The sequence below is a fragment of the Phyllostomus hastatus genome, unplaced genomic scaffold (genome assembly GCF_019186645.2).
Source record: "Phyllostomus hastatus isolate PE091 unplaced genomic scaffold, TTU_PhHast_1.1 phas_scaffold_129, whole genome shotgun sequence".
Classification (NCBI taxonomy): domain Eukaryota; kingdom Metazoa; phylum Chordata; class Mammalia; order Chiroptera; family Phyllostomidae; genus Phyllostomus; species Phyllostomus hastatus.
The window spans coordinates 11,604,464-11,620,833 of record NW_025334009.1 but is presented as its reverse complement, the minus strand read 5'-3'; the positions used below and the strand labels follow the sequence as shown (position 1 = coordinate 11,620,833).

Genomic DNA, 16,370 nt, shown 5'->3' with positions numbered 1-16,370 from the left:
CATTATTTAGCTCCGTTGAATTTGGCATTAGGGATTAGGAAAATGCTGTCATTTTCTTCAGCTTTATAGCTTGTGCGCTCAGGTTTTCTCAGCAGAGCTCTGAGGGAGCCAGAGCCCGTGTCCTCTCTGAGTGCTGGCCACTCAAATGTTAATTCTCCCCCTAATTTATTTGTTCGGACGAAGCCTTGACTCGCCCGTGTCCACATTCCCTGTGGGCCTCCCTGGGTTTTCCCAAACTCGATGGCCACCAAAGAGGGTTTTGAGAAATGCCGTCCAGACCCAAGCACTTTCCTGCCTCCTGGAGGACCCTCCGGCCCTGAAGGGGACTCAGGTGGCCGGAGCAGGGTGTTCTGTGACCGGGCTCTCTGCAGAGCAGCTGGCGGGGTCCCCACAGGGGCTCGGACTCTCTCGTCTGTCCGTGAGGACGAGTCTTTCTCCCCAAGAGTCAGCATTCGATCAGCTCTGGCCGGGCCACACGGGTAAATGGAGCTCCGGCCGTGTTCATCTCTGCATCGCCCCCGCTGGAAGAAAAGCTCTATCTGAAGCACAGATGATGATGCTGCAGCTCATCAGAGGGAGGGCCAGGCAGCATAGATACACAAGTAACAGGCCAGGGCTGTGCTCCAGGACCGAAGGGGAGAGCCTTCGGCGGAGCCCTGTGGGTAGCTGTCAGGCCGGGGACTGGGGAGGGGTCCATAGGGGTCACGGAGACAGAGACGATTGGGCCCAAACTAGTGACGCGACGGGGCCAGCACTGCGGTTTCCTCGGAAGACGTGCTGCTGTCCTGGTGATCCCCCCGGGTCCCCCGAGTCCCACCATAGGCATCAGAAAGCGAAGGCCCCCTGGAAGAGACCACCGGGGCTGACGTCCCCTCGAACCCACAGCCACGGCTCGCCCCTGTGTGTGACCTCTCATTAGCCGCCGTGGGGTCAGGAACAGGCCAGTGCTGGTCTGGGGACTACACCTTCTCTCATATCTTCACCGGCCCCCTGGGAAATAGGGATTTTTTTCACTTGGGTTTGAATATGGGCAGTTTATTTCGGAAGCTAAGCAAGAAGACACCAGTAGGGGAGTAGAAAGTGAGGACAGGAGGGGAAGGCCGCGGTCAGGGATGTGACCCACAAGGCACCACTGTGGGCAGTGGAGGCACAGTCGCCGGGGAGCGCTGCGGCCAGCAGAGAACACCCCTCAGAAGTATCCCGCCCGAGGGCCCAGGAGCCGGGGTCTGGGTGTTCTGCCCTCCCTGTGCGTGGGCAGGAGACCCCGGGCAACGGGCTGGCCGGTGGCAGTGGGAGGGGCCGAGGGGGTGGGGGCAGGGCCCCCACCGGGGGGCTTCTGGGTCGCCTCCCTCCAGTGACACGCAAGCAAGCTGAGACTCCACGGTGTAAGTAAATTGCCAGAGGTCACTCACACAGTGAGTCGTAGAGCCGAGCTTTGCGTTTTGCCCCTGTCTGACCTCAGAAAGCTCTTTGTGCCCCGGTGGTTAGTGGTTTCTGTCTGTGTTCTGCACTTTTAGTTTAGAGGAGAGTTAAGTCAGTCGGCCGACAGCCCTCACAGAGCGAGAGAGGGAGGTGACTGAACTGTCCCGAAGGTGTGGTCTCGAGGTGAGGGGAGTGTGAATGTGGCGGGTGACGGTGGTCCCTGAAGCCCTGCTTGCTCTCCCTGTGTCTTTGCCACCGGTGGCACTGGCGAGATGCTAGGCAGGGACGTGGGAGCCCGTGGGAGCCACGGAGAGCAGCAGGCCTGCCCATGTGTGCCCCCTTCACAAGAGTGTGTGAGCTCTGAGCCGTCGGGGCCTTAAGAGGAGTCGTGTTTCCTGCCCCGCTCTGAGTGCCTGGACCCTGTGCCATAGACTGTGCGCCTCGTAGCTCACTGGTCTCAGAAGACAGATGAGTACGATTGACCTGAACTGAACCTGCGGCCGAAAGCCAACCAGATCAGCCAAACCCTGCTGATCTGTAGATGTGTGAGTGAGAATGAGCACTTCTTATCGTTTGCTGGGGAGAGTTTGTGGTCCTTAAACAGGGATAGCTGACTGACGTCTCAGGAACTGAAATTCCTCTGAACAGTGGCTGTGGGGTCGGCTCGGGCCCCCAGGATTGCCTTTGATTGTTCTTTGAGTTCATGATGGTAAAATGGAGCCAACAAAGAGTTTAGCAAAATGGTCAGGCCCTCACCCAGTCCTCCTTCCCTACAGTGTCTCCCTCTCTCTCTCTCTCTCTCTCTCTCTCTCACACACACACACACACACGCACGCGCGCGGACTCACTTCTGTATCCCAACTCATTCTTTGACCCAGGGCGCAGCAAAGGGGTGGGGCTGGGGTGGGGAGGGTGGGGGTGTACGAGCAGCCCCTTAGACCAGTGGGGGACTGAAGAGAACGTTTCTGTGGTTCTTGGTCCTGGGAGAGGTGGGGGCAGAGGCAGATGCTGAGACTTCTCTAGTAAGCTGGACCAGCCAGGGTAGGGGATGCAGGCCTCAGCGAGGGCCCTTGTCTGTGCTCTGTTGGCTTTGGGAACCTCCGCCTCCCCCTTTTTGTGGTCTAAACTAAACCCAGTTTGGCTCTGAAGGCAACCACTATTTCCCTTTAATGTGGAAAACTTCAGTGATGTAAGCTCTTTATTCATTAGGTGGGGGATCTTGTTTTAATGAAGCACAACGGAAGTATTTTCGAGTCTGACATGACCTTTCGGATGCCACCCAGGCCAGCCTGTCTTTGTTGAGATCTAGAGATGGGTGTGGCTTCCTCAAGGCCAAGTTTTTCTTTCCACTGTGTTACTCATACACCACACAATGGAGAGCAGCATGGTGGCTAAGTGAACAGACTTTGGACCGGACTGCCGGAGTTCAAGACCTGGCTCTGCCACTTGTTAATGGTGTGACTTCAGATGAGTTATTTAATGTCCTTGTGCCTAATCACCCTCAAGGGGCTTGAAGAGGATTGAGTGAATATTTATTAGCTCTTAGAACAGTGCCTGGCATGTGTATACTGATATGCTAATATGCCGTATTACATGATAATATTATATACCAAGCAAGTGTTTGTTGATCACCATGGGGTGTCTAATTTGCCTACCAGGAAGAGAACTCACTTAAGCTCACTAAGTACCTGTGAGACACTGTGCTAAGTGCCTGACAGATAAAATCCAAGTGACATAGCCTCAGTTGTCAAGACTTTTCCCATCTACAGCAGAGGACAGAGAGGGGGCACGATGTCCCAAAAGTGGGGGAGCTGTGTGTGGGATGGGGAACTCCATGCCAGTGTATACTGCTGGGCACCTCTCCCCAAGGGCCCATGCTGCATCCAGGTTCAAGGTGGCATTAGGGCAGAATTGTTTTATTTTACAAGTGGCACAACTGAGCCCTGTGTAGAATCTGCTGTCTGTGGGGGCCCATGGAGGAGGAATGGTGGGAATCCGTAGTTGGGGGTGGTGGAGAGTGGAGGGTGCAGGGCAGGGGAGGGAGGGGTGCACTTCCTGTGGAATAGTGGGGTGACCATGGAAGGGGGTGGGGTGCTTGTTCGGACCTGCTCTTCCATGCTTCTGTCTGCTGCAACAGTGCCATTGAATGGATTGGGTTGGCCAAAAAGTCCGTTTCGTTTTTCTGTAAAATAAAAGACACATTTTGCGTTTTCACCAATAACTTTATTGATTTGGATATTTTGAGTGTGTCAGCTGTCTCCCACGTGATATAACGCTGATTGTTCTCAATGTGTTGATTCGATCGCCGTCCACTTGAACTGGTCCGCCCGACCGTGGAGCATCGTCCAGTGAGAAACCTCCAGCGTGAAACTCTGCAAACCACTTCTGACACATTTGATCAGTCACAGCACCTTCTCCTTACCCTGCACACATCTTTTTTTTTCTTCTCAGTTGTGTTCTTCCCTTTCTTGAAATAATAAAGCATAAGATACCTGAAATGTTGCATATTTTCTTTCATCTTCAGTATTAAAATGGCTACACAAAGATTCACCAATTTTGATCAATTTTTTTTTTAAAGCACACTAATTTGACAGCTGTCACAACACAATCTAACAAAATTATTCTGAATGAAGATAGAGTCAACTGAGCGCTACTGGAGCCATTGTATGGGAAAAAACCAAACAGACTTTCTGGCCAACCCAGTACTTCTTAGGGTTAGTGTGAGGGGTGGGTCACGAGAAAACCCAGGCGAAAGTGCTCAGAAAGACCACACGTAGTTCTGTCACTGGGGCCCATTGTGGGTCCCCGTGAGGGTAGGCCATGCTCTCTGCAGGACTGTAGCAAGGTTGGTTTAGTGAAGGAACCCTCTCAGTGTGTGGGCACCTGTCCAGATGTCTCAAACTTCTGAATTCGTAAAAAAAAACTGGTCTTCGGCGTGGCACCAGGGCCTTTTTCTCACGACTTTTCAGGTGCTTCCTGTTTCTGGTTTGGTGGGACATGCTATCAGAATATCCTGTTTGGAACCGGGAAATGTAGAGGGAATGGGAAACAGAAAAGAGTTTAGGACAAAGTGAAATGAACCCGTGGAGCAAACCCTCAAGTCAAAGCATTTAGTTCATGTTCGACAGAAGAACAGCATCATGACTGCCGCGTGTGGTTGGTTTTATGAGACTCCGTGGGAAACCGAGAGGTTCGGCGTACGGGGAAAACTTTGTAAATCGAAGAGCCAGCACTATAAAATAGGAGTTCCTAGTAGCCAAGTCATGATATTTTAGGACTCCCAAAAGTCGTCAGTGCATTGAGAAAAATCAAACACAGCGATTTCTTTCATCCTTTGCCCTTGAACCCATTGAGACAGGAAGCCGGAGCCTGGCCGGAGTGGGGCTGTAAACAAGTCATCTTTTTATTGTGGTAGAACAACCTCACTAACATGGAATAATGTGGGAGCAGCTCCACTACATTAACAAAAACCGCTCCAGAGAAAACACTGACAAAGAAATGCAGTTGGGGTGCCATTGTGTGTTCGACCTAATTCAGAATCTGGCTTTACTGCTTGCTCATGGCTGTGGTTTAACTCATCGCTCCCGTGCTCTGGCTGTGGGTGACTTTGAGCCGACCCCTGATCCCCAGTGCCCTTAGCTCTGAAATGGGGGAGACTGAACCCCACTTAAGAGGTATTTGAGGAATATAATGGGCTTAACACAGTTGGTACCTCAGAATGAACACTCAATAAATGTGAATTTTCTTTTTTTTTTAAAGAGACATTTAAAAAAAGATTTTATTTATTTATTTTTAGAGAGGGAAGGGAGGGAGAAAGAGAGAGAGAGAGAGAAACACCAATGTGTGGTTGCTGGGGGCCATGGCCTGCAACCCAGGCATGTGCCCTGACTGGGAATCGAACCTGTGACACTTTGGTTCGCAGCCCACACTCATTCCACTGAGCTACACCAGCCAGAGCTGAATTTTCTAATTAACTTGTAACTAACAGTATTCTTAGACATTCTTAGAAGGTGTCTAGCAGATCCTGCTTTAATGAACGGACCGTGGAGGGTAGAAAGCTGGGTATTACTAAAATGATGTTGAGACCCCTTAAAAAGGTTATCATTTCTTAAATACTTTGAAGATCATATTTGCATAATTAATTTGCTTGTTCAACTCTCCTCCTTTTGTAGACGATCTAAAGATGAGCTTGTGTCATGTTTAGATGTTGTCAAGTTTGGGATTATTGGGGTTTGGATTTATAAGTTTTACTGTGCTTTAAAATGATCTCATTCCAGATTTCTGCATTGCTTTCTCTGTTACCAGCGGGTGGCTGGCCTTTTGTTCCGAATTCCTTTTGCATCTCCAAAGACAGTCATCATTTCTAGGGAAGGAAATAGATCGCCCATTAAGATGGGAAGTTGTTTTTTTTACCCTCCTTCTAATGTTGGAGGCTAAGGCCCCACAGGGGATAAAAATCAATCAAGAGCCATTTACAAATGAAAAGCAATTGAGGCTTTGTTTTGTTGTGTTTTGTTTTGGAAAGAACCATAAAAGTCTAAGCTGATCCATTTAAAAATTTAAGAACAAACCCCCATAAATTTTTATTAAATAAAGAACTCTGCATTTACATAGGATTTTATGGTTTCCAGAGAGCTTTCATAAACATTATCTCATTCAAGTAAATACCAGCAAATTTTTAAAAAGTAGATGCAGTTAGCCTGGTGAGCTCCACTAGCTCCATTCTGACAACTCCCTGAGACCCTGCCCCGTCCAGCTGGCGCCCAGGCCCTATTGCAGTCTTTCTTTAAAACCTCTTGAGGAATTCTGGTCAAGCTGGGGTGGTGCCAGAGACACAAAGGGAGAAAGTGAGTTGTGTGGCTTCTGGGCCAGGCTGGAGGGAAGGCCGCCATTGTCTCAGTGTGGGCATGGCTGATGGATGCCATCTTTCCTGTGTTGAGTCCCCCTCCCTGCCCCTCGACATGGCCAAATCAGGTGAATCATTAACCTGGTGAACACCACTAGCCCCACACTGGGATTCCCTTAGACCTCCTCACTCAACTCACATACAGCCTGAGGCTCTTTTGGTGGCTAAGACTAATGGGTGGCTGGCAGGTGGTGGAAGGTCTCCGTGTGCCTGGTGCCTTTTGCTGGCCTGCCTAAGGGCAATTCCTGGTGGCAGCTTGCCAGAGTTTGCAATGTGGCCTTTCCCATGAGCACCTAGGCCTATCACAGGCAGCTACCAACTACAGATTGCTTTATAGCTTCTATCAGGTAGCCCCAGGCCAGTCATAGGCAGTGTCTGACGTTGGTCTTCACTGGAGCCCCTCCTAAGAGGCCACAGAACCAACATACTCGGTGGTTGGTGACAGACCACAACAGAGCACCCCCGAATTAGCTCCACAGGTGGGAGATTCAAAGGACAGTCTCAGCAGGTACCAGACCCTGCTGGGGCAAATCCTGTACCATGGGGTCAGGCCCCCCTCACAATAGCTCGTACATGGTGGTCATGGCCAGTCCTCACAGCCAGGGTCAGTCCCATCTGCTGAGGTGTTGACAGGAAAGCTACAACACAAAGGCCCACACAAGGGACACTCCTGGAGCACCCAGCTCAGGTGGCTGGGGAGGCTGCCAGTGGGCCCCACAGGACATTTACTACATAAGACCACCTTGCCAAGCCTGGGAGATGTAGCAAAGATCCCTAATATGTAGAAACAAACACCAAGAAGCAGCCAAAATGGGGAGGCAAAAAATGTGTCCCAAATGAAAGAACAGAAAAAAATCCCCAGAAAAAGGACTAAATGGAATGGAAGCAAGCACTTTACCAGATATAGAGTTCAAAACACTGGTTGTAAGTCTGCTCAAGGTATTTGGTGAGAACTTCAACAAAGAGATAGTCAGCATAACTATCAGAAGGACATAGAAACCATAAAAAATAATGAACCAGAAATCAAGAATATAATAACAAATGAGGAATACACTAGAAGAAATCGACAACAGATTAGATGAAGCAGAAGATCAAATCAGCAATTTGGAAGACAAGGTAGGAGAAAACAACCAATCAGAACAGCAAAAAGAAAAAAAGAATAAAAAAAATAAAGATAGTTTAAGGGACCTCTAGGACAACATTAAACACAACAACATTTGCATCATAAGGGTACCAGGAAGAGAAGAGAGAGCGCAAGGGATTGAGGATGTATTTGAAGAAATGATGACTGAAAACTTTCCTAACCCAGAGAAGGGAATAAACATACAGGTCCAGGAAGTACAGAGAGTTCCAAACAAGAGGAACCCAGAGAGGCCCACTCCAAGACACATCATCATTAAAATGGTGAAAGTTAAAGACAGAGAATCTTAAAAGCAGTAAAAAAACAAGTTGCCTACAAGGGAGCTTTCTCATAAGACTCAGCTGACTTCTCAACAGAAACTTTTCAGGCCAGAAGGAACTGGCATGAAATATTCAGAGTGGTGAAAAGCAAGGACCTACAATCAACACTACTTTACCCAGCAAGGCTAGCATTTAAAAATTAAAGGAACTATAAAGACCTTTTGAGACAAGAAAAAGCTTTAGGAGTTCACCACCACCAAACCAGTATTACAAGACATGCCAAAGGAACTTCTTTAAGAAGAAGAAGGAAAAAAACCATACATATGAATAATAAAATGGCAATAACTATGTACCTATTGGTTACCACTTTAATGTAAATGGATTAAATGCTCCAGTCAAAAGACATAGGGTAGCTGAATGGATAAGAAAAGAAGACCCATATATATGTTGTTTACAAGAGACCCACTTCAGATAGAAAAGACACACACAGACCAAATGTAGAACTATCTTTTTGGGAAAAGGTAGTTCATGCAAATAGAAATGAAAAAAAAAAGCTGAGGTGGCAATACTTGCATCAGACAAAATAGACTTTGAAACAAAGGCAAAATAGACTCTACGAGACAAAGAAAGACACTAGATAATAATGAAGGGACCACTCCAACAAGAGGATAGAACCTTGTAGACATTTATGCACCCATCATAGGAGCACCTGAGTACAGGAAGAAAATATTGGTGGACATAGATGGAGACATTGACAGGAACACAGTCATAGGAGCGGACTTTAACACCCCCTTGACATCAACGGATTGAAAATCAACAAGGAAATGATGGTCTTAAATGACACCTTGGGCCAGAAGGATTTACTTAATATTAATCAGAGCGTTTTACGCCAAAGTAGCAGAGTATACATTCTTCTCAAGTGCACATGGAACATTTTCTAGGACAGACCACATGTTGGTCCACAAAAACAAATCTCAATAAATTTAAGAAGATTAAAATTATATCAAGCATCTTCAACCACAATACTATGAAACTAGGAATCAATTACAAGAAATGAAATGAAAAACACACAAACACATGGAGGTTAAATAACCTGCTACTTTAATGAGCGGGTTAACAATGAGGGCAAGGAAGAAATACAAGGTACGTTGAGACAAAAATGAGATCACAACAACCCCAACTGTGTGGAACACAGCAAAAGCAGCGCTAAAAGAGAGATTTATAGCAATAAAGGCCTAGCTCAAGAAAGAAGAAAAATCTCAAATAAAAATCCAACCTTATAGCTGAAGGAACTAGTTAAAGGACAACAAAGTGGAAATAAATGAAGTGGAGTCTAAAACAAATGTACAAAAGAGTAATGAAACCAAGATCTGGTTCTTTGAAGAGGGAAACAAGATGGGAAGCCTTTAACTGGGTTCATCAAGAAAAAAGAGAGAGAACCCAAATAAAGTCAGAAGTGAGAGAGGAGAAATGACAACTGACCACAGAAATACAAAGGGTTGTAAGAAAATACTGTGAACAAGTATATGCCAACAAATTAGACAATCTGGATGAAATGGATAAACACCTAGAAACATACACTCTTCAGAGGTGAATAAAAAAGAAAATCTGAATAGACAGATTACTACCAATGACATAGAATCAGTAATCAAAAAACTCCTAAGAAGCAACAGTACTGGACCAGATGCCTTTAAAGGTAAGTTTTACCAAACACTCAAAGGAGCATTAACACCTGTCCTTCTAAAATTATTCCAAAAATGTCAAGGAGGGGAGGTTCCCAACCTCATTTTACAAGGCAAGTATTCCTGAGGTACACAGATGTAAAAATCCTCAACAAAACATTAGCTAACCAAACTCAGCAATACATTTAAAAGATCATGTATCACAGTCATGTGGGGTTTATTCCTGGAATGCAAAGTTGGTTCAATATCTGCAAATCAATTAATGTGATACACTGTGTAAACATGATGAAGGATAAAAATTATATGATCATATCAGTAGATTCAAAAAAAACATTTGACAAAATCCAGCATCGATTTTTGATAAAAACTCTCAGCAAAGTAGGGATAGAGGAAACAAAGGCCGTGTCTGACAGATCCACTGCTAATGTCTCACTCAGTGGGGAGAAGCTAAGGGCATTTTTCTTAAGATCAGGGACAAGACAAGATTGTCCACTTCCATCACTTTTATTCAACATAGCATGGGAAGTCCTAGCCGCAACAAGCAGACAAGAAAATGCATCCAAATTTGAAAGGAAGAAGTAAAATTGCCATTTGCAAATTACGTGATATGCTATGTCAAGAACCCTAAATATTTCACCAAAAAACTACTAGAACGGATAAATGAACTCAGGAAAGTAGCAGGATACAAAATTAATATTCAGAAGTCACTTGTACTTTTAGACACCGATAATGAACTATTAGAAAGAGAAACAAAGAAAACACTCCATTTACAGTTGCATGAAAAAAACAGCCCTGGCCGCATGGCTCAGTTGGTTGGAGCACCACCTATACACCAAAATGTTGCGGTCAGATCCCTGGTCAGGGCACATACCTGGGTTGTGAGTTCGATCCCCAGTTGGGGAAGCAACCAATTGTGTTTTCTCTCTCTCTCTAAAAATCAATAAAACATCCTTGGGTAAGGATTTTAAAAAATACCTAGGAATAAATGTGACCAAAGAGATAAAAACAAACAAACAAACAAACCTGTACTTGGAAAGTTGTAAGATACTGAAGAAAAAAACTGAAGCTATAAATGAATGGAAGCATATACTGTGCACATGGATAAGAACAATTAACACCGTTAAAATGTCCATATTACCCAAAGCAATTTAAAGATTCAATGCAATTCCTATCAAAATATTGACTGCATGTTTTACAGAACTGGAACAAATCCAAAAATTTATACAGAAGCACAAAAGAACCTGAAGAGCCACAGTGATCTTGAGATAGAAGAAAAAAGCTGAAGGTATCATGCTACCTAATATCAAACTCTGCTATCAAAACAGTCTGGTATTAGCATAAAAAACAAACATAAATCAATGGAATAGAATAGAAAGCCCAGAAATAAACCCACATCTGTGTGATCAATTAATATATGACAACAAAGGCAAGAATATACAAGAGGGTAAGGACCGTTTCTTCAATTAATGGTGTTGGAAAAAGTGGATAGATACACGCAAAAAAGTGAAGCTAGATCACCTTCTTACACCATATACAAGAATCAGCTCAGAATCATCTCAATTCAGGATTAAAGGTAAAACCTGAAGCCATAATATTGCTAGAAAAACAGAGGCAATAAACTCTCTAAAATATTAGTAATATTTTTATATATCTCCTTGGCAAGGGAAGCAGAAGAAAAAAATAAACAAATGGACTACATCAAACTAAAAAGTTTCTGTTTACAGCCAAGGGAAACTTCAATAAAACAAAAAGACATCCTACTGACTGGAAGAAGATTTTTGCCAATGATACATCTGAGAAGGGGTTAATACCCAAAATTGGTAAAGAACTCATACAAGTCAACACCAAAAAAAAAAAAAAAAGAAAGAAAGAAAGAAAAAATCCCCAAACAATCTGATTTAGAAACTGGTCAGAAGACCTAAATAGACATTTCAACAAAGAGGACATAGAGATGGCCAATAGACATATGTAAAGATGTTCAATGTCACTTAAAATTAAAGAAATGCCAGTTAACACCACAGTGAGATGTCTGTCGCCTTAGACCTCTCAGAACGGCTGTCATTGGTAAATCAACAAACAACAAGTGCTGGCGAGGACACAGAGAAAGTGAACTCCAGTGCCCCCTTAGTGGGAACACAGACTGGTACAGCCACGAGGAAGAACAGTGTGGAGGTTCCTCAAAAAAATTAAAAACAGAACTACCTTATGACCCAGGAGTTTCACTTTTGGGTATGTATCTGAAGAGATTTAAAACACTAATTCAAAAAAAAATCCATCTCTGTGTTCATTGCAGCTTTATTTACAATAGCCAAGATACAGAAGTAACCCAATTACCAGTGAGTAGATGATTGGCTAAAGAAGAATTGGTGTATCTATACAGTGGAATGTTATTCGGCCATAAAAAGAATGAAATCGTATCATTTGTGACAACACGGATGGGCCTAGCGGGTACTATGCCAAGCAGATAAGTCAGAGTAAGACAAACACCACAGGAGTTTGCTTATCTGTGGGGTCTAAAGAACCATGTGAGTGAACAGACAAAACAGAAAGGTTCATAGATTCAGAGAACAAACAGGGGGCTGCCAGAGATGACGTGGTTGGGGGGCTGGGTGGAAAGGGTGCAGGTATTAGGAAGTACAGATCGGTAGTTACAAAGTAGCCGTGGGGATGTAAAATGCAACATAGGGAATGTAGTCAATGTTGTAATGACTGTGTGGGGTGCCAGGTGGGGACTAGAATTACTGTGGGTAGGGGAGGCGTCCCTTTGTAAATTAGATAATAGTCTGACCACTGTGCTATACACCTGAAAGTAATACAAAATAATATTGAATGTCAAAACAGAAATACGTGGCTAGCAGAGGAATTCACTTTATATATTCATTTATTCCTTCCATTTTATATGGTTAATATTTATTAGTTCATTTACAAATAATAAACTGGATGCCGTTTCTGAATGAGGACCAGTAAAGGCAGAGAAGGACCCTGAGGGGGAGAGAGGAGGGGTAGCTGGGGGTGGGGGGACCGCCACGCTCAGAGGAGGCGGCCAAGTCTCTGGCTGTGGCTCTGGGGACTCAAGGGGCCCCACTGAAGCTTTCCCCTGGTGCCAAGAATTTTTATCTTGGGCACAAGTGTAGTCTGACCAATCGGTAGAGCCCAGGACCCTGCAAGGACACACCTGGAAAGCTGGTGAATATTCTGTTGAGACCCTCCCCTAAGACCTCCCCTAAAAGCTCCACCCTTAAAAGCCCTTAGGATGGAGGACCCAGGCTGGGCCTTTCTCCTGCCCCTTTCCTTCCCCTCCTCAGGCAGCTGACCTGTGCCCTTCTCTCCTAAGCTCCAAGGGGGCGCTTCTTTGCTTCTGTAACTCGTTCCCTAAGCTTGCTTCTCCCACAGGTCACTTCTCCCTCTGTGGCTTTCTGAATCGGCCTCTTACGGTTGGAGCCTTGACCCTGAGTTCTTTTCTGGCCAGAACTCAAGTACCAAGGTTGCCGCACCCAGATCCGGTCTGACCCCACCAGCCTCACACCTGGTGTGTTCTCACCACCAGCAACAAATGCACACACGACATGGTGGTTATCCATGCATCCATCCGTGGCAAGTTTGTATGTTAAAGGGGAGGACTATTAGTACTGGACACGTGCTCTGTGAAGCATGATGTTGTGGCAAAAGCAGATGGGAAGTCTGGAGTCTCTCGCTCTTTAATCCTGACTCAGGGTAATTAGCTGTGTGGCTTGAAATAAGCCCCTTGCTGTCTCTGAGCACTAATGATTTCATCTGTAAAATGAATGGACGGGATTAGGATTATAGACATTCTCTGAAGATCATTTCCCCTCTTAAAGCCTCTTTTTTCTCACTTAATTGTAAGTTTCCAGCTTTATTGCAGCTTGCATTTAATGCTCACCGGAGTTTCCTCGTCAATTATTTCGATAAAAGGTTGCCCCTTCCTCTCCTACCTAGCTATTTCGATCTTTTTTATTTTCCATGGAGACTGTGGTCCCTCACGACTGAGGGTGGTTGTGTTCTCGCTTTAGTTTTGTACGTTTAAGTGCCCTTTCTTATCACGAGAGCCGTCTGCCCCACTCCACTGTCTTCTGAGTTGTTTAATTACCAGTGATTTAGGATTCGCTCAGAAATTGAGCAGCAAATCAGAAATAATTGAAGGCTGGAAAGCTATTTTTTTTAACCTGATACTTTATTTCATGGCTAAGGAACGATGGAAAAATCATTTAAAAATCGGTGTGTTAAAAAGACCGGCTTTGAAAGACGAGACGTTTTCAGATGGGTGGTAGGAGGAGAGATTTGTAGGAAGACTGTATGTTACACTGTATATAAATCTTGGTCTTTCCATGGGTTGGTTTTATCCCACCAGCGTCTGGGAAGGGTGCAGGAAGTGACCCCACCCAAGTTTATCCTTGAATCAATTAAAATTCATTACCGTAAGCTCCGCATATTGAGTTGCGGATTGTGCACATTTGGAAACTGGCGTTTTTTCCCCCTCTCTGAATTGCCTTCTGTTTAGACAGAGTTTAGTAAAGCCAGCAGCTGAACGAAGGCAAATACTACCATTTTTAGAACGCGGAGACATACAGCTTAGTGAATCAAAGTGTGTGACGCAGGCCCAGTAATGCAAAGCTAGCCACAGCAGCCCGACAGCCTGCCAGCCTGTCCCAGCTCCTCCAAGTCCCGTCCAGGCCCCTGCGCTGAACTGCATCTTTTGCCTCCCAGGTTCAGTTACCTCAATTTTATTTTATCTTCACCTGAGGACATTTCCTTTTTCATAGCTTTTTAGAGAGGAAAGGGTGGGGGTGGGGAAAAGAGAGAGAGAGAGAGAGAGAGAGAGAGAAACATTGATTGGTTGCCTTACATGTGTCCTATCCCAGGATTGAACCCGCAAGCTGGGTATGTGCCCTGATGGGGAATTGAACACGCGACCCTTTGGTTGGACAACACTCTAACCAACTGAGCCACATGGGCCTGGGCCAGTTCCCCCAAACTCAACAGTGTTAGAGTCCCTGCAGAGTCAGTGAGCTGCTGTCACACCAAGCCGGATTCTCCCTTGCCGCTTCGGGGTGGATAAGTGTTCTGTTCTGCAGTGGCCATGTCCATCCGTAGGGCTTTTGGAGACAGAGTGGACATGCCCAGGAGCAGCCTGCTGAGGGGCCCGTAGCCTCTGTGTGTGTGCAGGAAAAGATTCTTCCTGGGAACACGGAGAGACTGAAGGTCCCACCCCACCCTCCACCCCAAACTTCCTGGGCTTCTCAATGGAGGGGGGGGGGTGTGAGATGTGGGGGTCTCTTGGGGATGCAGTGCCCGTGCAGCCCCTTATCTCCAAGCCCACGGCCCTTCTCGTAGTTGTGGGGGGAGAGGCCTTCCTGCCTTCTGCGGTCCAGGCAGGCAGAACCAAGGGTTTCAGGCTGTGGGTACAGCCCATCAGGGGGGCCCACCACACTCAGATCCCGGGCCTGTATGTGGACACGTGGGACGTGGATCAGGGAGAAACCTCAACCTGGTCTTTCTCAAAAGGAAGAATCAGGTTGAAACAGCAGTGGCGTCTTCAACGTGCAGAAATGGCGCTGACAGGAGCAGAAGCGGCTGGAGTATGCAGCAGCCCAGTGGACCTCGCAAGAGTCCCCACAGCCTGGGTCTGGGCCCTAACAGTCACCACGGCACCCTGTGGGGTCGGCTTACCTGTGTGTGGCCTCGTTCCCTTTACTGAGTGCTTTCTTAGATCACTTCTCACTTACTCAGGACCGCTGGCGGTCCAGCGGGCCAGCACAGTGTGATTTTTTTTTTTTTTAACTACCAAGGAGCAGGCGGGGCTGGGCACAGACCCTGGGGCTTGGGCCGCCCGGCTTGCACAGTGGCGCTGCCTCTCAGTGTGTGGTGGATCAGGAGTAGTGCTGACATCTTCTGCGAAGGCTGCTCACACCAGCGGAGGGGTCTGGCTTGGGAGGAAGGGCGCTTTGCATGAGGAACGGTGGATTTGGACCTGGGCATGGCATCTTCATGGGCCTGCCTCTCCCAGGCTGGGCCATCCCTCCTGTGACTCAGGAGTCCTCTTGGGTTTGGGGGTACAGTCAGTGAATGGTCATGGCTTGGGGATAGGCAGGGATTGAAGCACTGAATCTGAACATCCGCCCGAGGCCCAAGGAGGGACAAAATTGCCCAAAGTAGGCTTAGCTGTTCTAGGTTTGGAGAGCCCAGAAAAATCCATCCTGTGGGTGCTTGCTCTGGTCACACCCACCATCCTCCTTGGCCTGTGGGGTTAGTGGTGGCACCGGGTGGAGAACCGAGGAGGCCTGGAACCCAGAACACAATTCCTTTTCAGTCAGGGCTAGGGGGAAGCTCAGGGGGCAGCCTGCCAGGTTGAAGGAGAGAAGTAGGCAGGGCTGGGAGGCTGGGGAGACAAGGTCCAAAACGAAGCAGGTTGGAGAGCGTTCAGGTGCTAAGAGGGAGGAGGAAGGTACCCAGGCCTCTTATGTTTCCACCTGGGCCCTGGGTCCTCGCCCTGAATAGCATGCACGCACACCTGTTCTCAGCGCACACAGGTACCTGGCCCAGGGCTGGTGTTGGGGGCGCTGAGATGCAGGAACTCACCTTGGTGTTGAATGAACACATTTTGTGACGGGGAGAGGGTTTCGTCAACTTTTACCTGCCAGGTCACACCTTGACAGAGAAGCAGAGGAGGGGTCTGCAAAGCTGTGTAATCCAGGCGATGGATCCTCTTCTCAGGAAAGGGGTTCATCACAGAGTCCCAGAGGATTCTGGGAGGTTGGGACATTGCCTGTCCTCTAGTGGAGGGTCAGGAGCCCCCCCCCCCCCATGGTGTGATTCCTTGTTTTAGAGCATCCAGAGAAGGCAGTTATAGACTCTGGGGCTTCAGACACATCACAGCCAGTGGGATGGTGCCTGCTTTCTGTGTGACCCTGGCCCTCAGACCTCTGAGGAGGCGGGTCCCC

At 46.9% G+C, this 16,370-nt stretch overlaps 1 protein-coding gene across 1 annotated transcript in view; it reads left to right on the top strand.

Annotated features, from left to right (window-relative positions):
* The window catches only part of ITGA9 (integrin subunit alpha 9), a 309,179-nt gene that overhangs the window by 32,709 nt on the left and 260,100 nt on the right, over nucleotides 1-16,370 (top strand). The gene's annotated exons all lie outside the window — the stretch shown is intronic.